The sequence below is a fragment of the Puma concolor genome, chromosome C1 (assembly GCF_028749965.1).
Source record: "Puma concolor isolate L17-30 chromosome C1, mPumCon1.1.hap2, whole genome shotgun sequence".
NCBI lineage: Eukaryota > Metazoa > Chordata > Mammalia > Carnivora > Felidae > Puma > Puma concolor.
The window spans coordinates 200,339,534-200,362,510 of NC_141674.1; the positions used below are offsets into that span (position 1 = coordinate 200,339,534).

At 36.4% G+C, this 22,977-nt stretch overlaps 1 protein-coding gene across 2 annotated transcripts in view; it reads left to right on the plus strand.

Annotated features, from left to right (window-relative positions):
• The window catches only part of SPAG16 (sperm associated antigen 16), a 1,014,588-nt gene that overhangs the window by 803,431 nt on the left and 188,180 nt on the right, over window positions 1-22,977 (plus strand). The gene's annotated exons all lie outside the window — the stretch shown is intronic.

Genomic DNA, 22,977 nt, shown 5'->3' on the forward strand with positions numbered 1-22,977 from the left:
ATAATGATAACTTTTCATCTTTATATTTATGAATTTCATATTTTAAGTATATTTTTATTCCTATAAATATTCCTTTAAACTGTAGAGTTAGTACAGAAGTATTAGTTGCACATCAATTTGGCTACCTTAATATATATATATATTAGAAGCACATTTCACCTGAAGACATTTTTACTTTCATTGAAGATACAAAACCTACAGTCATGTAATAATGTATTGTCCCTACAAGTAAAAATAACACATCAAAATAGCTAAATAAGGATATCCATGTAATAATTTTTGAGGAAACATTGAGAGACTGATCTAAAAAAAATGAATCCCAGAAAATTTATAAAGATCTGTCTGGAAAACTATTGCCAAGGTTTGATCTCAACCTTATTAAATTCATCCCAATATACTAGAATGTGACAGTCTTAAAGAGGTAGTGTCATTAGACCTTCTGGAAAACCTAAACCTCCAGTGAGAATTCAGTTCCACCTGGGGACTTGTGTCATTACCGTGTGCACCTAGGCATTCTGGATGGTTAGACAGCCTATGGCATTTATGGATTAGACCTGTTTTACTAGCCCTTGTTCTTACAGTTGAAATATCTCTCTCCCTTAGCCTGCTGATAAAAATACCTAATTGCTTCAGAGCCCGTCAGAAAAAAATGACTTTCCTTTCAGTGATCCCCATTAACTTCTATAACATTTGGATTTCAGCCTGTGCAGATGGATGAGTCATCCAAGAGTCATTCTTGGACCTATTGTGTAACATGACAAAACCATAGGCCAAAATATTGCCTTCAAATTACAGCTTTTTAAGGGGTATGATTTGCTTATTTCTGCCCACACTAGACACTAGAATTCTGATCTAATTATCCGATAAGGTCCACCCAGTTCAGATGTTTATTCTTTAACAATTCCTAACTAGATTGTTTTATGTGGGACTTACCAAAGTAGTGAAAGATTTATCATAACTTTCTTCTGCACTCCTTCCTGTCTGTCCTCTTCCTTTCCTCATCAAATTACCTTTTCCACCATGAGACTGATATTTGCTTGGTAATATATTCAATGGAGATACACCATGCACCATGATTTCTGATTCCAAGGTTTTTTTTTTTGTTTAATGTCTATTTATTTTTAGAGAGAGAGAGAGAGAGAGAGAGAGAGAGAGAGAGAGAGAAGCAGGGGAGGGGCAGAAACAGGGATAGACACAGAAACTGAAGCAGGCTCCAGACTCTGAGCTGTCAGCACAGAGCCCGTTGTGGGGCTCAAACTCACAAACAGTGAGATCATGACCTGAGCCAAAGTCACATGCATAACTGACTGAGCTACCCAGGTACCCTTCTGATTCCAAGTTGTAATTTTTGTTCATTAAGAAATAAATCCTATCATTTTATCAGTGGGGATGATCAATTTATATGTTTCTAGCTGCTCTTCTCTAATACCAGATCCAAAATGGTGGCTTTATTTTCATTAAAGATTCTTATTTATTATGTTTAGTTTTTCTTTATAAACGTGCTCAAAGTAGAAACATAAAGTATCTAGTCATTTCAAATTATTTCAATTGAAGGTTTTATTTTGCATAGTGGGCCCATTAAAATATTGGTTATAGTAGTCAGATTTACTGGTTAAGAGCATGGGTTCTAAAGCCATGTGCCAATTCTGAATTCTGAATCCCAATTCTTACAGTTACTAGCTGGATTAATAGCTGTATGACCGTGGGCAAGATGCTTAATCTTCCTGTGCCTCAATTTCTTCTTTTATAGATTTAGGATTGTAATAATACCTTCCTCAAAGGTTTGTGGTGAGGAAGAGGTGACTGATCATAACATTACCTAGAATATAGCAAACTATCAGTAAGTCAATACTAATTGTTATTTTGTTTTTATAGTTATGTGTTGATATTTTTTATTTCTTGAACCCAATTGCTCTGTTTTTATCATTTGTTTTTTATTCTTTTTTCTGGCTGCTGTAATACCTGCATAGAAATTTATTTTTCCAAAAGCTATGACAATATTTTAAATCACATTAGTTAAAAGAACCCTTTCCTACCTGAAGTCCAGACTCAAAATAGAGCTTTTTCAAGTGCCTCTATATTTCTCAATATAGTACTTTGTACCCACTATGTTAACTTGGGTTGTTGCTGTTTCACCTTCTCATGCCCAATAACCTGGGGACATACCTCAAACCTCTGGGTAAGACCAAAGAGCAGAACCTTCCAGCTTAAAGGTAGAGAAACCCACAGCAACCTATCAAAAATAGGGATTTTTGTGCCTCAGACCCTCCCCCACTGGCTCCTGAGCCATAAAGTAACAATAGACAAAACTATGATTTATTTGAAATTTTGAAAATGTTTATCTAAGAGTTGCTTAACTAATCTGAGAAAACTGAACAAAAAGCACACCCACTCATGAAATAAGCCACAGGAGATGTGCCCTGCTCTTCTTTTCTTTCTCTTCAACACCTTGAAGAGAATATTGTAGTCCATGGAAAGGGATATATGTCTTTCCAGCTGACCTAGTCTTACTGCAGTGTTAGAGAATCCTGACCCTGGGCTTTAGATATTGTTACCTACATGGTCAATATCCCCAATGTTTTAGTTATAGGTAACAATGTCCAAGGCACTGATGTCGGCTTTGCTCAGAAATTTTAGCACTTTCATCTCGTATTAAAACTAATTGAGTCTAGATGATCTATCCACTGCACCAGCATTCTTCTCAAGACTAGAACAAGCAATCCTAAAATTTGTATGGAACCACAAAAGACCCCAAATAGCCAAAGTAATATTGAAGAAGACCAAAGCGGGAAGCATTGCAATCCCACACTTTAGCCTCTACTACAAAGCTGTAATCATCAAGACAACATGGTGTTGGCACAAAAACAGACACATAGACCAATGGAATAGAATAGAGACTCCAGAATTGGACCCACAAATGCATGGCCAACTAGTTTTTGACAAAGCAGGAAAGAATATCCAATGGAAAAAAGACAGTCTCTTTAACAAATGGTGCTGGGAGAACTGGACAGCAACATGCAGAAGAATGAAACTAGACCACTTTCTTACACCATTCACAAAAATAAAGTCAAAATGGATAAAGGACCTGAATGTGAGGCAGGAAACCATCAAAATCCTAGAGGATAAAGCAGGGAAAGACCTCTCTGACCTCAGCCACAGCAATTTCTTACTCGACACAGCTCCAGAGGCAAGGGAATTAAAAGCAAAAATGAACTATTGGGACCTCATCAAGATAAAAAACTTCTGCACTGCAAAGGAAACAACAAAACTAAAAGGCAACCGATGGAGTGGGAAAAGATATTTGCAAATGACATATCAGACAAAGGTCTGGTATCCAAAATCTATAAAGACTTCGCCAAACTCCACACCCGAAAAACAAATAATCCAGTGAAGACATGGGCAGAAGACATGAATAGACACTTCTCCAAAGAAGACATCCAGATGGCCAACAGGCACATGAAAAGATGCTCACCATCACTCCTCATCAGGGAAATACAAATCAAAACCACACTGAGATACCACCTCATGCCAGTCAGAGTGGCTAAAATGAACAAATCAGGAGACTATAGATGCTGGCGAGGATGTGGAGAAACGGGAACCCTCTTGCACTGTTGGTGGGAATGCAAACTGCAGCAGCTGCTCTGGAAAACAGTGTGGAGGTTCCTCAAAAAATTAAAAACAGATCTACCCTATGACCCAGCAATAGCACTGCTAGGAATTGACCCAAGGGATACAGGAGTGCTGATGCATAGGGGCACTTATACCCCAATGTTTATAGCAGCACTTTCAGCAATAGCCAAATGATGGAAAGAGCCTAAATGTCCATCAACTGATGAAGGGATAAAGAAGTTGTGGTTTATATATACAATGGAATACTACTTGGCAGTGAGAAAGATTGAAATATTGGCCCTTTGTAGCAACGTGGATGGAACTGGAGAGTGTTATGCTAAGTGCAATAAGTCATTCAGAGAAAGACAGATAGCATATGTTTTCACTCTTATGTGGATCCCGAGAAACTTAACAGAAGACCATGGGGGAGGGGAAGGGAAAAAAAGGTAAGAGAGGGAGGGAGGCAAACCATAAGAGACTCTTAAAAACTGAGAACAAACTGAGGGTTGATGGGGGGTGGGAGGGAAGGGAAAGCGGGTGATGGGCATTGAGGAGGGCACCTGTTGGGATGAGCACTGGGTGTTGTATGGAAACCAATTTGACAATAAACTTCATATTAAAAAAAAAAGATATATACTGAATGAAATATGTACCCATGAAATATCACTATGATTTTCTGCAAAACAATTAGGAAGTAGTGGATGGGAGTATAGAGGAAAGAATTGTGAGTGGATAATTATTGACAATTGGCTGATGACGATGTGGGTTTTGTGACCATTCACTCTACTTTTGTATATGTCCACAATTTTTATAATAAAGGGTTTTTTTAGTACCAAGAAAAAAAAAGAACAAAACTAATTCAGGTCTAACTTCCAAGTTTCCATAGTCAGTGAGATTATGTAATTTAATTTGACACCAAGAACCTGTACTTCCTTAAGCACATGTATTATTTTTAATACGCTAACCACAAAGAAATTCTTATTTTTTTTTGTGTGTGTTATCTGACCTTTATCAACCACAATCCTGCACTTGTCCTCATTGTCAAGAAAAATGGAGGATTTAATGTTTGCAAGAAATACCAGATGATGGTTGAACAGATCACCATCTGAAATCAGTACTCATGCCTATAATTTTCTCAACCTGTTGATTAGCTTGAGTAAGTGTGATTCTATCAGCTTAAACTCTAGGACAGGGTTAGAAGGTAAGGAAGAGGGAAGGGGAAGGGTCATATTTCTAGTCAATATCAGAAAGATTTTTTTAAGTATACATGAAATATTATGTTTTCAGATCCAGATCACAATTTTTAATATTTACTAATAGCAAATTTGAATTTTTAGGCTGCATAGGATACTATCTCTGTTTTAACATATCCTAAAAAAAATGTTTTCTAGTATCTAATTAGGACATTGCATAAACATGTTTGGGTAGAAATTAACATATTCATGTGACCCTAAAAAATACCTTCTAAGCATTACAGATAATTGAAAAAGGGAAGAACTATTCAAATAATGACTTGGGGACATTTGGTTACCCCTCTATTGCAACAATGATAGTGGTGGTAGTAGTGACGAATTCCTACTTTATGCCATTCACCAAAAGAATTACAAGTGTAGTGAAGGCCTAATAAAGTCTTGAAAGATTTAGAAGAAAATAGGGTGAATATTCATATTACCTTAAGTTAATTATTCTAAATACATATACATATGGTAACCATTTAAAAAGTAAGAGATATACCTCCATATAGTTAGAATAAATGTATTTCCAACAATATAATAAAACTAAAAGTAAAAATATGTATTCATAAATAGGTATTTATTTGTAACATATAATACAAAAAGTAACAATTATTAATATATAAAGAGGTAAATTTTCTTAACCTATAAAAAGCCTTTATGAGTCAATAAGAAAGAAAAATACAGTAGAAAAAATAGGGCAGAGATGAATGGGTCACAGAAAGGGACACAAATGAGCAGTGTATATACTAACTTCAACTTCAGTATTAAAAAGTTAAATCCCAGGGGTGACTGGCTCTGGTGGAGCATGTAATTCTTGATCTTGGGACCATGAGTTTGAGTGCATGCTGGGCATAGATCCTACTTTAAAAAAAAAAAAAAAAGCTAAATCCCAATTAAAATGTAAAAAGTTTTTAAAGAATAATGACACTGTGTTCCTGAAAAAAAAAATGAACACTTTGTCTACTATTGCTGAGTATTTTAAGATAATCTTTCCTTGATCATCATCCAGACCTATCAGTGGCTTCCTCCTTTACTTCTTTCCATTTTTTTTTCTCAAATATCATCTCCTCAGAGGCAACATCTTTGACTGCTAAATGAAAATAGCCCCTCCCTCTCATGCATGTCACCTGTCAATCTCTATACATTATTGGTTCACAGCGCTTAGCACTCCCTCATAGTTACATGTTCTTTGTCTTACTTTTATTAAAATGGAAGTTCCACAAGGGCAGAGAACTTCTCTGTCTTGTTTATTGCTGTTGTTCCCAAGGCCTAGACATACACTAATTAGATCCCCACTGCAGGAGGATAGTCAGGCTTCAGAAGGAGAGACTGATGCCACCACACAGAAGGAGTAGCAGAGAGTGAGAACTGGTGGCTTCAGTTCCCAGAATCATCCCAGCTAGCTCTACTCTATCTTTTTCATCCATTGGTCAGCTGAACCAAAAAAAAGTCTTCTTTTTCTCTTTAATTAATTTGAATATAATTTCTGTCACTTGAGATGAAAGATCACTCACTAATAGCCAATTAAAGATTCAGTTTCAGGACTCAAGGCATTTTTGGAGGAAATTCATAAAACACCATAGCTATGTGCCCAGAACACTATAATAAAAAACTCTATATAGCACCAACTTATCACCTCCCAACTTAATCTCTAGAATCACAGTGGGCCACGATAATTGAATATATAGTCAAAGACCTTTCCCTCTCCCACTGAGTATTTTATTCTTTGTATAATGGTGTATTCCCTTCATCTGCTGTATGAACAACTCAGCATTGGCTACTTCGTACACTTCCTAACCTTTCCCTTACCCTTCCAGATTTTCAGATCATTTCAGAGTTGTGAAGGAAACTCTAATAAAAACTGAGTTCACTTGGCTTTTGTTTCCTACACACTAAGCAAATAATACATAAACCATGTTCCTTAATACCTTTATTCTGACAAGTTTTAAAGCAGACTGGTTATCCACCTATCCACACCCCTGATTTTGCCTATACAAATGTTCACATGAAGCATTTATGCCTGCATCCCAAGAAAAGATGATGATTTCATAGAACTCCACATGTCTCACCACACTGAAAATATCTTTGTAGCAATGGAAAGCAGTCTATGCCAACAAGAATATGTGTCAAAGCTAGGGCCAGAGACCACCTGTTAAAATCCTGCATCAAACTCAAGGAAGCAAGTACATGTCTGTAACTGACTTCTCAGCTATAGCACTATTGTTGACATCTTGGGCTAAATATTCAACACACGAGAGCTGTCCTGTGCATTGTATCATGTTTAGCAGCATCTCTGACCTCTACCCATAAATGCCAGTAATATCACTTTTGTGACAACCAAATTACCCAGACTTTAACAACTGTCCCTACTGTGTGTGTGTGTGTATGTGTGTGTTGTGCTCGATTGAGAATGACTTGTATACAGAGAAAATTTGTATAACAACTCAAAAAAAATTAATTCCATCCATTTAATATACTAATGTCCCTTGAAAAGTCCTGAGTATGTGAGGGGCTCACTTTAGAGAGTTGAACCAATTTTCACTGGACTTTATAAAGTCCTGGAATTTATTACCCTATATGGACCTATCAGGAATGAAACTGGCAGGTTAATGTGTTTTATTTATAGATTTGAATTTTAAAAAAAATGTTAATGTTTATTCTTGAGAGAGAGAGAGACAGACAGACAGCGTGAATAGGGGAGAGGCAGAAAGCAAGGGAGACAGAATCCAAAGCAGGGTCCAGGCTCTGAGCTGTCAGCACAGAGCCCAAAGCAGGGCTCAAACCCACAACCAGCCAGATCATGACCTGAGCTGAAGTTGGATGCTCAACCGACTGAGCCACCCAGGCACCCCTAGATTTGAATTTTAAAAGGCGGCCTATTTTCTTCAGAGCCCCATTCCTAACCCCATGGTTAAGGTTAAACTCTTTCATTTACAATACCTTTTGTGATAGAGCTCAGGCTTGCTTCTCAAACCTAAGTCCTTGCTGTTCCTTGGTATGTGTCATGTCCAGCCATATCAATTTTTTTTATTCTATGGAGAAAGGAAATGTTTTCCAATATCTCCACTTTATTCACACATGATATACCCTTTGCCTGAAAGACCCTTCCCAACCTTCCGTACTTTCTCTGACATATTAGTTCCTATAATATTGGAAAACTTTCCTCAACTCCTGTTCTTCCTTGACACTCTCCCTTCCAGGCTAATAAGCTTCTCTCTCTCTGATTCACCAACCCTTAGAGATTATTCTGTCTTTTAAATATCACTTATCTTTTTTCAAATTCATCTCCCTTGAAGCACTTGAGAGTCATTCTTATTTACAAGTATATTTAATTTAAAATTAGGAAAGAAATTAAAACAAAATGATTAGAACTATAAAGATTCAGACTCCTTTTCTTCTAAGATCTGTTTAGTCAATTTGCCAGAAATACTTACCTAGAAATACTTTTAATAGCAACCTGGCTTTCCCTGCCGTCTAGAACACTCAATAGCTACTACCATCTCACAAAATTTCTTTGTAATTGAGGGGTCCCAGAGCTTATGTTTCAGCGCTTTTATGGTAAATCTACATTTTTAAAATTTATCTCTGTGTCTCAACGACCAGTACAATGTTTGGACAGTAGAAAAAATTTAGTACCTATTAGTGGTTACAATGTTGATTTTACTTGAAGGTTAAAAGAATCCTATTTTTTCTTGTGTTCTAGAAAAACACTTACTTCAATTTTTTTTTAATGTTTATTTATCTTAGAAAGAGAGAGACAGAGCACGAGCAGGGGAGGAGCAGAGAGAGAGGGAGACACAGAATCCGAAACAGGCTTCAGGCTCTGAGGTGTCAGCACAGAGCTGGACGCAGGGCTCAAACTCACAAACTGTGAGATCATGACCTGACCTGAAGCCGGATGCTCAACCAACTGAGCCATCTAGGCGCCCCGAAAAAGACTTACTTCAAAGGAACCACCCTTCCCAGTAAGCCTTTGCTAAGAGTCATGGATGCCCCACCTTGTTTATGTAAAACAAGTTCAGATACAGTCTTACCAATTTTTTCTTTCTTTGTCTTTCTTTCTTTCTTTCTTTCTTTCTTTCTTTCTTTCTTTCTTTCTTTCTTTCTCTCTTCTTTCCTTCTATTTATTTTCTTTCTTTCTTTCTTTCTTTCTTTCTTTCTTTCTTTCTTTCCTCAGAAATGACGAGTTGAACTTTTTGTCTCCACTGATCAATTAGAACAAAATAATTGTAACCAAATTTTGGATAAGCTTCTGTCCTTCCTCCAGGGCCCTGAACTTTGACTCATTTTTAAGCCTAAGCCAACATACAGCCGCTCCTAAGAACAGACTGGACTGAGAGTTAAAAGATTCTGTGGTCTACTATTCTATCATGCCACACTCTCCATCCCAGTCGCCCACCCTGGTTCTTTCTAGTTTTGCTTACTCCTTTCTGTAAACGAAAATTGTCTAACTCTTGAGAAACTTGCAGTTTTTATGGTCACAGAGGTCTCCCTTTCCCCAAAGTTTTGAATATTTCTCCTTACCACATCCAGGTTTGTTTTATTGGACAATGGATTTACTGAGGAAAAAAAGAAAAAAAAAATACAGAAAAGAAAAAGAATGAACAAAGTAAACTCCTATCAAAGCAACCAACTTCCTCTTTAAGTCTTTAAAAAGTGGCTGTGCTCTCCCTGATCCCATGTGCACTCTGTTGTTTGACACTGTCCACCTGCCACGATCTACTTCTCTGTCAGTCATAACTCTAAACCTAATTTGTCAATATTATCAGTTTTGACTTCTCATTTCCTTTTGGCTGAAATCTGACCTTCTTTTTTTTTTTTTTAATTTTTTTTTTTCAACGTTTATTTATTTTTGGGACAGAGAGAGACAGAGCATTAACAGGGGAGGGGCAGAGAGAGGGAGACAGAATCGGAAACAGGCTCCAGGCTCTGAGCCATCAGCCCAGAGCCTGACGCGGGGCTCGAACTCACAGACCGCGAGATTGTGACCTGGCTGAAGCCGGACGCTTAACCGACTGCGCCACCCAGGCGCCCCGAAATCTGACCTTCCACATGACTCTGTCTAGATCCTAATCCTTTCAGACTTTTACCTGGTTTAGTTCCCCCCAAAAAACAAAACAAAACAACCGACCCCCTTTCTGCAGTTAAAATTAAGGAGGCCTAAGAGATAACCAATGGCAAAAAGTTAGAGGAAGGCCATTCCAGATACAAACAATTGTATGTAAAGTCTTGGATACAGGAATTGGAAATTCATGTCGGAATACAATAAAATTCTTAATTTTAGTTTAACCTGAAAAAGTTAATGAGAGAGGTTTGGAGATAGTCATGTGATAGCCTTAATTGTTAGATAGGAGTAATTGAACTTGATATAAAAGACCCAAAGAGTAAAATACTTGATGGGGACATGATGAACGTGTTTAGGATACTAAGTTAAATGGAGATAGTGAGAAATTGGAAAGCGTGAAGGAAAAAAAAAAAAAAGACTGTGAAAATAACGCACTTAGAAGGTGATTAAGATTCTGATTTACAGGGTTTCCATAAAAAAGAAGCATGTTAGGAATGGATATTGATTGGAATGAAGATCATGAACTCTGTTTTTTATGTATGAAATTTCTAATATTGGCAAAATGCGCAAACAGTATTATCCTATAGTGAATGAAAAAGTGCTGAAAGTATAATTCGAAAGACATTTAGGTTCTGTCATTCAAAATCTTTGAACTTGTTCTATAATTCTTAAAAAGAAATTCTAGAGTGCAGTATATCTTTGCAGTACAAATGTTTTTTTCTCAAATTTGTGGTAAAAACTAGTAACTTTTCTCTTTCATAAAATATATTAATTGAATGCTTTACTGATTTTACAATTTCTTGTTAAATGTACAATGCAGACAGTCATATTTAACACAAAATATTTTGAACATTTAAGAATAGTTAACTTTTGAGAACGCTTAACATTAAGTACAGTTTTTAACTTACTCTTTCATTGGTTGAAGTTGTTATCTTAAAGAGATATGGATAGTAAAATTCTGCATAGGTACCCTAAAGAGGAACAGGGCATATAAAAATGTGATTAAGTTAGTGTTAAATTTTAGGATTATTTTTACAATCATTACTTTATAAATTAACAAATCAAGCTTCATCAGACATTGAAATCCATTATTTCAGATAAGGAACAATGATTTATAAAAGCCACGTGGCAGATTCAATACAACCTCACATTTTAATAAAAGTGGTACCAAGTTTTAGTTATTAAAAATTCAAAAAGGTTAACATTTTAGATATAAAAAGAGTAAGGTGCCAATTGATTTAATGGGAGATAAAGGGTAAAGCATACAATGCTCAGACCTTAAAAATCCAATTATTCCTATTACTGTGCAGACATTAGGCAGTCATATTTTAGTGCTGTCCCATGCCTCACTTGTCTTGCTGCCTCTTATCAAACCTCCTGTTTGCATTTTAATTGACTTGGGGAAAAGCAACGGGAAAAAGAAAAAGAAGTTGTAAAATTAAAGAAAGTGCTCTGCATATTTGAAAGCATATAAGTGACCCTCTCTGACAATGTTATGCCAATGCTTTAAACACCATTATGTTCCAAAAGTCAAAGCCCTATCAGTCTAGATGTTTTTAAATTGTCACTTCCAAACCTAAATACCTTGTGTGAAAGTTTATGTCACCATTGTTAAGAGTACTTAATACATACAAGAACCATATTAGACATACTTGAATAAATTCCCACTAGGCCATACACGCTTTCCACGTGGTAAAAGAATAGGCGCAAACTTGTTGGGTTATGTTTCACAGTTAATGTAAACTTCAGTCTTCTGTTCTGAAAATGAGGATGGCAAGAATGACTTTGTAAGGCAGCTATGAGAATAAATGAAAAGTTAATGTCTGGGCATGTCCAATAAAGTATACCCCATAGGCTCTCTGAAAATTGATTCATGGCATTTTGCCATGACTCCTAAAGTGGTTTTGAAGCTGCATCTGGGGCAGTGGTTCTCAAAATTCTTAGTCTTAAAACCCTTTCATACTCTAAAGATCTTTTGCTTATTTGGATTATTTCTTTTAATACTTACTGTATTTAAATTGAAAGTTAAATGTGTATATAACTTAAAATATATATATACTTATTAATTTATTTAAAATGACTATAAAATACTCATTATGTCCTAATGTTTTGTTTTCAAAACAAACAAAAAAGGAAAATATTGGTGTTGTTTTACATTTTTCAAATCTCTTTAATGTACAGCGTAAGAGTTCTAGATTCTAATATCTACTTCTGTAATTAATCTTTTGTGATAACTTTGTTTTGGTTGAAGCATTGAAAGAAAATCAGGACTCACACAGATTTGTGGTTTGGAAAAGGAAGATCTCAAGGTGTCCCTGAAAGGAGAGTAACTTACATGAATTTACTCTCAACACAATAAATTATTCCATGTAGCAAGCTCACAGATGATTATTTCTATCTGAAATAAGAGGCTAACTATTCCTTTAGCTGCCATTTACAGGTGATGGAAACTTGAAGAATACAAACCTTATTAACAAATTTAATGGACATGAACAAAGATAATTTAGAAAAAACAATTAGCAGGTTTACCCTCTGGATAAACATTAAATTTTAATTATTATTTTTTCTGACACTAATTTCTGATAGTTTATTTGATAAGAAAATTTTATACATATTGATTAAAACAATGCATCAAAACTAACTTTAAAATAACATAAGATTTACAGTAAGATGTTTAAAAATAGAAGACTGTAATATGATTTGATATCAAATTTAGTTTAAAATTTATTAGAACTGATTATAAAGACTTTTTTCCCAAAGTTTTTTTTAAAGTTTTTATTTTGATACAGTTAGTTAACATGCAGTGTTATATTAGTGTCAGGTGTACAATATAGTAATTCAACACTTCCATACATCACCCTGTGCTCGTGACCTATTTAATTCATGCCCCCTACTCTCCTCTCTTCTGGTAACCATCAGTTTGTTCTCTATATTTATGAGTCTGTTTCTTGATTTCTCTCTCTTATTTTTTCTCCTTTGCTTGTTTGTTTTGTTTTTTTAATTCCACATATAAGTTAAATCATATGGTATTTGTCTTTCTCGCAGTAATCTATTTCACTTAGCATCATACTCTCTAACTCCATCCATGTCATTGCAAATAGCAAGATTTCCTTATTTTTTATGACTAAATAATACTCCATTGTCTATGTATACCACATCTGCTTTATCCATTCAACAGTCAGTGGACACTTGGGCTGCTTCCATATCTTGGCTATTGTAAACAGGGATGTATGTATCCCTTTGAATTAGTATTCTTGTATTCTTTAGGTAAATACCTAGTAGTACAATTGCTGGATCATAAGGTAGTTCTATTTTTAACTTATGAGGGACCTCCATACTGCTTTTCCACAATGGCTGCACCAATTTACATTCCCACCAACAGTACATGAGTGTTCCTTTTACTCCACATTCTCACCAGCACCTGTTATGTCTTGTGGTGTTGATTTTAGCCATTCTCACAGGTGTGAGTTGGTATCGCATTGTAGTTTTGCATTTCCCTGATGGTTAGTGGTGATGAGCATCTTTTTGTGTGTCTATTGGCCATCTGTGTGTCTTCTTTGGAAAATGTTCATGTCTCCTGCTCATTTTTTAATTGGATTATTTGTTTGTTGGATGTTGAGTTTTATAAGTTCTTTATGTATATGGGATACTAACCCTTTATTGGATATGTCATTTGCAAATATCTTCTCCCATTCCATGGGTTGACTTTTAATTTTGTTGATTGTTTCTTTTGCTGTGCAGAAGCTTTTTATTTTGATATAGTTTGAATAGTTTATTTTTGTTTTTGTAGCCCTGGCCTCAGGAGACATATCTAGAAAGAAGTTGCTATGGCCGATGTCAAAGAAGTTACTGCCTGTATTCTCTTCTAGGATTTTTATGGATTCGCGTCTCACATTTAGGTCTTTAATCCATTTTGAATTTATTTTTGTGTATGAATGAAACTAGACCACTTTCTTACACCATGTACAAAAATAAATTCAAGTTTAGTTTAAACTTTATTATCAGTAACTATCTAAACTTTATTATATAAAGTTTACACATATTAGGAAAGCCTTAAATCCTTGATCCCATGGTCTTTTATCAAAGCTGTTTAGAACCTTTACCAAAAAATCAGCCTTGTCTTTTAGTTTACCCACAGCCATCTAGGACTTCCTTCATTCTTCTCACTAGTTATATACAAGGTTTCAGATATTGTAGATTCTCAGTGTACTATCTGCTTGAGGTATAGGACCATTTAACATTGGATTAATTTCAGTTGCATTTGAACTTGTTAATTTTTAATCATTAAAATCCTCCACATTGTAGTAGGGAAAGACTTCATATAAAAATGAAAGTTATGTCACCAACATCCCAAACACCATCCAAAACCCTCTCAGATTCCCTATTCACACTTCTCACATCCAGTCAGAATTAAACATATTTTCTGTGTTCTGACAACACTTTCATACTATTATTATGGAATTTTTCATAATTGAATATACTAAACCTGGATTGCAGATTTCAGTAACCAAAGGCTTAATTTTTTCTTGAATGCTTAATATAGTGCCAGGGAAATAATGAACTCTCAGCAAGTATTTATAGGGATTAATTAATTAATCTTCAATTGGCTATCAACTTAAAAGCAAAATAAAATTAACATGGTGCAAAAGATGATATATGTCATGTGGTAGATATATTTTATTTTGTATTATTCTTTATCTGCTTTATCTTTTGGGGAATTTTCCCACCGCATTCTTTTTCCATCTAGTTGTAAGAGAATGGCTCCGTCTCCATATCTTAAGGGTGGGCGTATGATCTAGGACTTTTAAAGCTTCTTCTTCACCCCAGATGTTTTAATTGTGGGAGCCAGTCAATTTCTTTATTTTGCTTTAGTTAATTCCAGTTCATTGGCATATGCCTTCAACAGCATCCTGGCTAAAGCAGTCTGTATTTTAGAATTCTCCCATCAAGAGAAATATTCATCAAGTTTACATTATTTAGTGCTTTCTTAAAGAAAATACATATTCTATGTATTATGCACACACACACACACACACACACACACACACACACACACACAGCTTTATATGCATATATAATACTGTTTTATTGCTTCTTACCCTACATAAAGTTCTCAACTCCCACAACTAGTTTTTATTTATTTTTCTTTTCACAGTATTTCAAATATTTTGTGCAGAGACAAACTATTTTTAAACCCATTCACAGAATGGTGTTTTCTTTGTACCTTGTCTCATTTCTTCCTTGAGTGTCTAATATGTGAGAATTTTTTTCATCTTCATTCTTTTTCTCATGCTTGGAACCGACTTCTATTTTTTTGTTTGTTTGTTTGTTTGTTTGTTTGGTTTGGTTTTTTTAGTGTTTATTTTTCAGCCTATTTTTCTTTCTCATGGGAAAAAAAAAAAAAAACAAAGTTACCTATATATCACACTTCAAGTATTTAGCTTCCAAAGAAATCCCACACAATGGGTAAAGTAAGGTATCTCACTGTATCTCATGGATATTGACAATGGATTATCTTTCTCCTTTAACTCTATTAAAATCACAACTCTTCAAGCATCAAAAGAGTGCTAAAGAAAGAAAGAAAAATATTACATACTATCTTTAGCTGTTTTCACCTTAGCATTCTAATTATGTGCTTATTAGCACACATTCTTCTGCTTTGCAGTTTTGTGTATGTTTTTAGAGCCGTTCTAGGTTCACAACAAAATTGAAAAGAAGGTACACAGATTTCCAGATAGCCCTCTCCACACACGTACAGCCTCCTCGTCAACACCCCCCACCTTAGTGGTACATTTTTTTACAACTGATGAACCTACATTAACCATTGTAATCACCCAAAGTCCATAGTTTACCTTAATTTGCTCTTGGTGTTGTATATTCTATAGGTCTGAGCAAAATGTATAATGATATGTATCTATCATTACAGCATTATGCAGAAGATATTTACTGCCCTACAAGCACTCTGTGTACTACCTATTCATTCTTCCCACCTACCACAAATCCTGGACAAACTCTGCTCTTTTACTGTCTCCATAGTTTTGCTTGTTCAGAATGTGATATAATAGGAATCATATAGTAAGTACTCTTTTTCAGTTCAGGCTTTTTCACTTAGTAATATGTGTTTAAGCCTCCTCCAAGTCTTTTCATGGCTTGATCACTCATTTTATTCTCAGTGCTGAATAATATTCCATTGTCTGGATGTACCAGTTTATTAACCCACTCACCTACTGAAGGACATCTTGGTTGATTCCAAGTTTTGGCAATTATAAATAAAACTGCTATAAACATCTGTGTGCACATTTTTGTGTAGACATAAACTTTCATTTTCTTTTAGTAAATACTAGGTGACATGATTGCTGGATTATATGGTAAGATTATTTTTAGTTTTGTAAGAAACTGCCAAAATATCTTCCAAAGTGGCTGTACCATTTGACATTCCCAACATAGGATGAGAGTTCTTACTATTCCACATCTTCACCAGCATGTGGTATTGTCAGGGTTCCAGATTTGAGGCATTCTAATAAATGTGTAGTAGTATCCTGTTTTAATTTGCATTTCCCTGATGAAACATGATGTGGAACATCTTTTCATAAGCTTATTTTCCATCTGTGTATCTTCTTTGATATGGGCCTGTTAAAATCTTTGGCCCATTTTTAAATTGTTTTGTTTATTTTCTTATTGTTGAGTTTTAAGAGTTCTTTGTATATTTCATATAATATTCCTTTATCAGATATGTGTTCTGCAGATAATTTCTCCCAGCCTGTGATCTGTCTTCTCATCCTCTTGACATTGTCTTTCACAGTGCAGAGGTTTTTAATTTAAATGCAGTTCAATTTATCTATTATTCTTTTGTGGATTATGACTTTGGTATTGTATCTAAAAAGTCATCACCTTATTTTTGATGAGTGATACCATGATTTTTAGAATATTTATACCATTTTTAGAATATTAGTTTGATTTAAAAATCAGTCATCACCATTTAGGAATTATTTTAGGATTAGTTAAGTGCCTGTTGTGTATGTGTCTGTGTGTGAAGAATTGGGAAATATCTGAATACTCATTTTAAATAAAAATAAATGTTAATCCCTTATCCAGTGTGACATTTAGTGATTCTGAGTGTGATAAGGTACATCCATCTCTCATAGCTAGTAGCTTTGACTATTTACCAACTAACTAAAAAATCAATATATGTAAGCATTTAGTTTCCTTGTTGCAGTGAACTAAATGTTTATGCCACCCTGTTCATCTATGAGAATTTTAACCCCTAATGTAGTGGTATTAGAATTAGCCTTTGGGAAGTGATCAGGTCATGAGAGTGGAGACCTCCCTCCCTGCTTCTGCCATGTGAGGATATAGTGGGAAGACAGAGGTCTATGAATTAGAAAGTTCTTCACCAAACACCTATTCTTTCAGTGTGATGGATATTCGATTTCCTGCCCTTTAGAACTGTGAGAAATAGAGTTCTGTTGTTTAGATGCCACTTAGTCTATAATATTCTGTTATAGAAAATGAATTAAGATACTTACCATTTATTAGAATCATGTGGTAAAATGACCAATTTTGAGCCAAGAATAATCTAGCCATCCACACAAACTCATTAACCTTTTTCAGTCAAATTATAATTTGACATTTTTCTCTCAGAAGAAAATTTTTATAATTCAGTCTCTGAAACACAGAATTCAAGTAAAATGTTATTGTTTAATATAAATATTTTTGTTATTGTACACGTGTACTTGTGTACATAACATAGTTGCTTACCATGTAGGAAACCTGCTGCTATTAATGTAATAATCAGAAACAGTGTTGGAAACACCTATTTTTAGTTAATTAATGTGATCAACGTAGCTGAAACATATTTTCAAAAGATTCACCCAGGGTTACTTACTCTGGGATTTTCTAACCTACTACACTTTAGAGTTATCTGGAGCTTCTATAAAATGCCCACTGGACATGCCCCACACCAATTAAATAGCAGTTTTTGGAGCTAGGGCCTTGGATTATGTTTTTGAAAGCTCCCCAGATACTCCTAAGTTACAATCAAGGTGAAATACCATTTATTTGAACCAAATGGGTGTTCAAAATCATATTATGCAATTTTTAGTTGTTTGTTGAGAACCATTTCCTTGACAAAAAGACTTTCATTTAGTGTTGATGGATAATGTCAAATGTTTTTCCTCTTATTTTTAACATGAAATATGTTACAGAAACCCTTGATAATCACAAGCCTCTGCATTTTAAAAGATTTCCATTGTTGTGAACTATTTTTGCTCATTCAGATCTTCCTGGGGGGAATTTATCTCACTGGGAGGTAATCTATATTTAGTCTTAACTCAAAAAATGAAAGCTCTTCAGAAAAGCTTAGGGCATACAGGTCATTAGCAAAAAGCTGAAATTGAAGTATTCACTGAAGTATCCATTAAAATAATGAATACTCCATTATTATGAGATTTATTTTCCTGTAATAGTAATTTTCCCACATGGGCACTGCAATATTTTATTGCAGTAGGTTCACTTTTAAACTTATTTCTGAATAAATGTAGTATATAAACAAAATAAAATAGGTAATAATAAATACAGAACATGAGAAAGATTTAAAAAAGAAGACAAAAAAATGTTAGGTCCAAACTTTTGCTTTAGAACAACAAAGTGTAAGCCATTGGAAAGGTATGTTTGATTAACAGTTTATTTTTTTTTTTTTAATTTTTTTTTTTTAACGTTTATTTATTTTTTTGGGACAGAGAGAGACAGAGCATGAACGGGGGAGGGGCAGAGAGAGAGGGAGACACAGAATCGGAAACAGGCTCCAGGCTCTGAGCCATCAGCCCAGAGCCCTACGCGGGGCTCGAACTCACGGACCGCGAGATCGTGACCTGGCTGAAGTCGGATGCTTAACCGACTGCGCCACCCAGGCGCCCCTGATTAACAGTTTAAAAGGTAGTTGTTCAGTAGCAAAAATCAAAGCAGTAAAAATAACTTTGTTAATAATATTTAAAAATGACTTAAGTATTATCTTTAGAATATACTATGTATTAAGAATCTCCCTACAGAAACATTATTTCTATTATAATGAAATGTATTTTCCCAGTGATCATTTTTTAAATATTTAAGTGCCAAATTGATTCTAATACTGTGCAGAAGATATATATGATTAAGAGATGATTTCCACCCTTAGGTAGTTAACCATGCCTGAATGACATAAGTATACGCATAAGAAATGCAACAGAGTGAGCGCCGTAGTAATAAAGTGTAGAGATCAGAAGAGGGCATGTTTCAGCCCTAAGGCACTGAGCAAGGGTGTCCAAAGGAAGAGGTATTTGAAATAGGTTTCAAAGGATGAGGAGAAATTTTCCACAGGGAGCAGAATGAGTAAAGTGAATCAATAAAACTTAGAGCATTCTGCAGAAAGGCAAGCTGGTCAGTATGCTCAGGAACAAACAGTTGCATTCTGGATATATTTTAAAGACATAAGAGACAAGGATATCAATATTTGAAATTGAATTACTGTCTACTAATGTATTAAAACTGTCTTCATACATGTGGCCAAGTGTTAGTATTACCAAAACCACAGCATTGCAGATTTCTCAGCCCTAGAACAGATGAGACCGTATTTCATATACTTTTATTTGACTTCAAACATCAAAAAAGAAAGAAGCAAAACTGCTTTTGTAACTGTTGAGTATGTAATCCATGTAGTGGCCCATACCTTAATTCATTTTGCTTATAATATAATATCTGATTAAAAATCAGTGAGGATAAATGTGGGGTAATTTTTTTTCCAATCATTTAAACTATGGTATCGATATACAATTTATCAACTAAATGCCTATGTAGATACTCAGAAGAAATTTCAAATAAGTTGATAACATCATTCCTTACATTTGGTCCTTTTACTGTCCAGAAATTGTACTTTTTTTCTTAGCTAGGTAGTCCTCCGGAGTCAAAGATTCTGACTTGTGAAAGAAAGCCATCAGTGGGATTCAGTCTGTAGGCTGGAGACAGAATCTAAAAAGGATTTGATGTGCACACAACTACATAAGAAACCACTCCAGATTTACTGGCTTAAAGCAAAAATGATTATTATTTCCCATAAGTCTCAACAGATTTCAGCTGTCCTTCATTTGTCCACAGTTTGCCGGTGGTTTGGCAGGGGCTGGCTGGTCTAGGATGGTCTGAGCTGGGATGTTTAAGTCTGCCCTGTGGTTTGTCATCCTATGGGAGGTTTGCCTAAGGTTCTTCTAATGATAATGGTTGAAGTACAAGAGAAAAGTCAAAATTGCACAAGTGCTTTTTAAAGTCTCTATGCCATGTCTGATAACATTCTGTTGGCCTTGGCCAAGCAAGTGATAAGGCCAAGCCCAGAAGTAAGGAATGGGGAAAAAGACTCTGATCATTTAGTGAGAAGAACCTGAAAGTCACAGATGAAGGGCAAACAAAACAAATAAACAAAGCCTTAAACACACACACACACACACACACACATACACACACACAACACACACACACACACACATTGCAACCACCATTTCGTTGTCAGGTCTCAGGTCTGGAGACAAGCAACTTTGATTAAGACCTTATTTCCGATAGAGGGATTGGGAAGATGGCGGCTTAGGAGGACGCTGGGCTCACCGCGCATCCTGCTGATCACTGAGATTCCACCTATACCTGCCTTACTAACCCAGAAAACCACCAGAAACTAGCAGAACGGAGTCTCCGGAGCCAAGCGCAGATGAGAGGCCCACAGAAGAGGGTAGGAAGGATGGAGAGGCGGTGCGCGCTCCACGGACTGGCGGGAGGGAGCCAGAGCAGAGGGGCGGCCCGCCGGCCAAGCAGAGACCCCGAGTCTGGCTCGCAAAAGTGGAGGGGCCAGACGAAGCGTGTTCCGACAGCAAGCGGGACCTGCTTAGCATCTGGGAGGTCATAAGTTAACAGCTCTGCTCAGAAAGCGGGAAGCCTGGAGGACAAAGGGAGGGAGAGTTGCTGAGCCCCGGGACGACAGAGCTCAGTTTGGCGGGGAACAAAGGCGCTCACCAGTGCCATCTCCCTTTCCCATCCTCCAGCCAAAATCCCAAAGGGAACCAGTTCCAGCCAGGGAACTTGCTTGCTCTGCACAAACACCCAACGCGGTGCTTCTGCGGAGCCACCCTTACGGCAGCGGGTCTGACTCCCTCCCACTGCCACAGGGCCCCTCCTGAAGTGGATCACCTAAGGAGAAGCAAGCTAAGCCTGCCCCTCTTGCCCCCGTGCACCTTGCCTACCCACCCCAGCTAATACACCAGATCCCCAGCACCACAAGCCTGGCAGGATGCAAGTAGCCCAGACAGGCCACACCACCCCACAGTGAATCCCGCCCCTAGGAGAGGGGAAGAGAAGGCACACACCAGTCTGACTGTGGCCCCAGCGGTGGGCTGGGGGCAGACATCAGGTCTGACTGCGACTCCGCCTAGCAGCTCCAGTTATACACCACAGCACAGGGGAAGTGCCCTGCAGGTCCGCACCACTCCAGGGACTATCCAAAATGACCAAACGGAAGAATTCCCCTCAGAAGAATCTCCAGGAAATAACAACAGCTAATGAACTGATCAAAAAGGATTTAAATAATATAACAGAAAGTGAATTTAGAATAATAGCCATAAAATTAATCGCTGCGCTTGAAAACAGTATAGAGGAGAGCAGAGAATCTCTTTCTACAGAGATCAAGGGACTAAGGAACAGTCACGAGGAGCTGAAAAACGCTTTAAATGAAATGCAAAACAAAATGGAAACCACCACGGCTCGGATTGAAGAGGCAGAGGAGAGAATAGGTGAACTAGAAGATAAAGTTATGGAAAAAGAGGAAGCTGATTAAAAGAGAGATAAAAAAATCCAGGAATATGAGGGGAAAATTAGAGAACTAAGTGACACACTGAAAAGAGATAATATACGCATAATTGGTATCCGAGAGGAGGAAGAGAGAGGGAAAGGTGCTGAAGGTGTACTTGAAGAAATCATAGCTGAGAACTTCGCTGAACTGGGGAAGGAAAAAGGCATTGAAATCCAAGAGGTACAGAGAACTCCCTTCCCACGTAACTTGAATTGATCTTCTGCACGACATATCATAGTGAAACTGGCAAAATACAAGGATAAAGAGAAAATTCTGAAAGCAGCAAGGGATAAACGTGCCCTAACTTATAAAGGGAGACCTATAAGACTCGTGACTGATCTCTCTTTTGAAACTTGGCAGGCCAGAAAGGATTGGCACGAGATCTTCAATGTATTGAACAGAAAAAATATGCAGCCGAGAATCCTTTATCCAGCAAGTCTGTCATTTAGAATAGAAGGAGAGATAAAGGTCTTCCCAAACAAATAAAAACTGAAGGAATTTGTCACCACTAAACCAGCCCTACAAGAGATCCTAAGGGGGATCCTGTGAGACAAAGTACCAGAGACATCACTACAAGCATAAAACATACAGACATCACAATGACTCTAAACCCGTATCTTTCTATAATAACACTGAATGTAAATGGATTAAATGCGCCACCCAAAGGACACAGGGTATCAGAATGGATAAAAAAACAAGACCCATCTATTTGCTGTCTACAAAAGACTCATTTTAGATCTGAGGACACCTTTAGATTGAGAGTGAGGGGATGGAGAACTATTTATCATGCTACTGGAAGCCAAAAGAAAGCTGGAGTAGCCATACTTCTATCAGACAAACTAGACTTTAAATTAAAGGCTGTAACAAGAGATGAAGAAGGACATTATATAATAGTGACAGGGTCTATCCATCAGGAAGAGCTAACAATTATAAATGTCTATGCGCCGAATACTGGAGCCCCCAAATATATAAAACAATTACTCACAAACATAAGCAACCTTATTGATAAGAATGTGGTAATTGCAGGGGACTTTAACACTCCACTTACAGAAATGGATAGATCATCTAGACACATGGTCAATAAAGAAACAAGGCCCCTGAATGACACATTGGATAGATGGACTTGACAGATATATTTAGAACTCTGCATCCCAAAGCAACAGAATATACTTTCTTCTCGAGTGCACATGGAACATTCTCCAAGATAG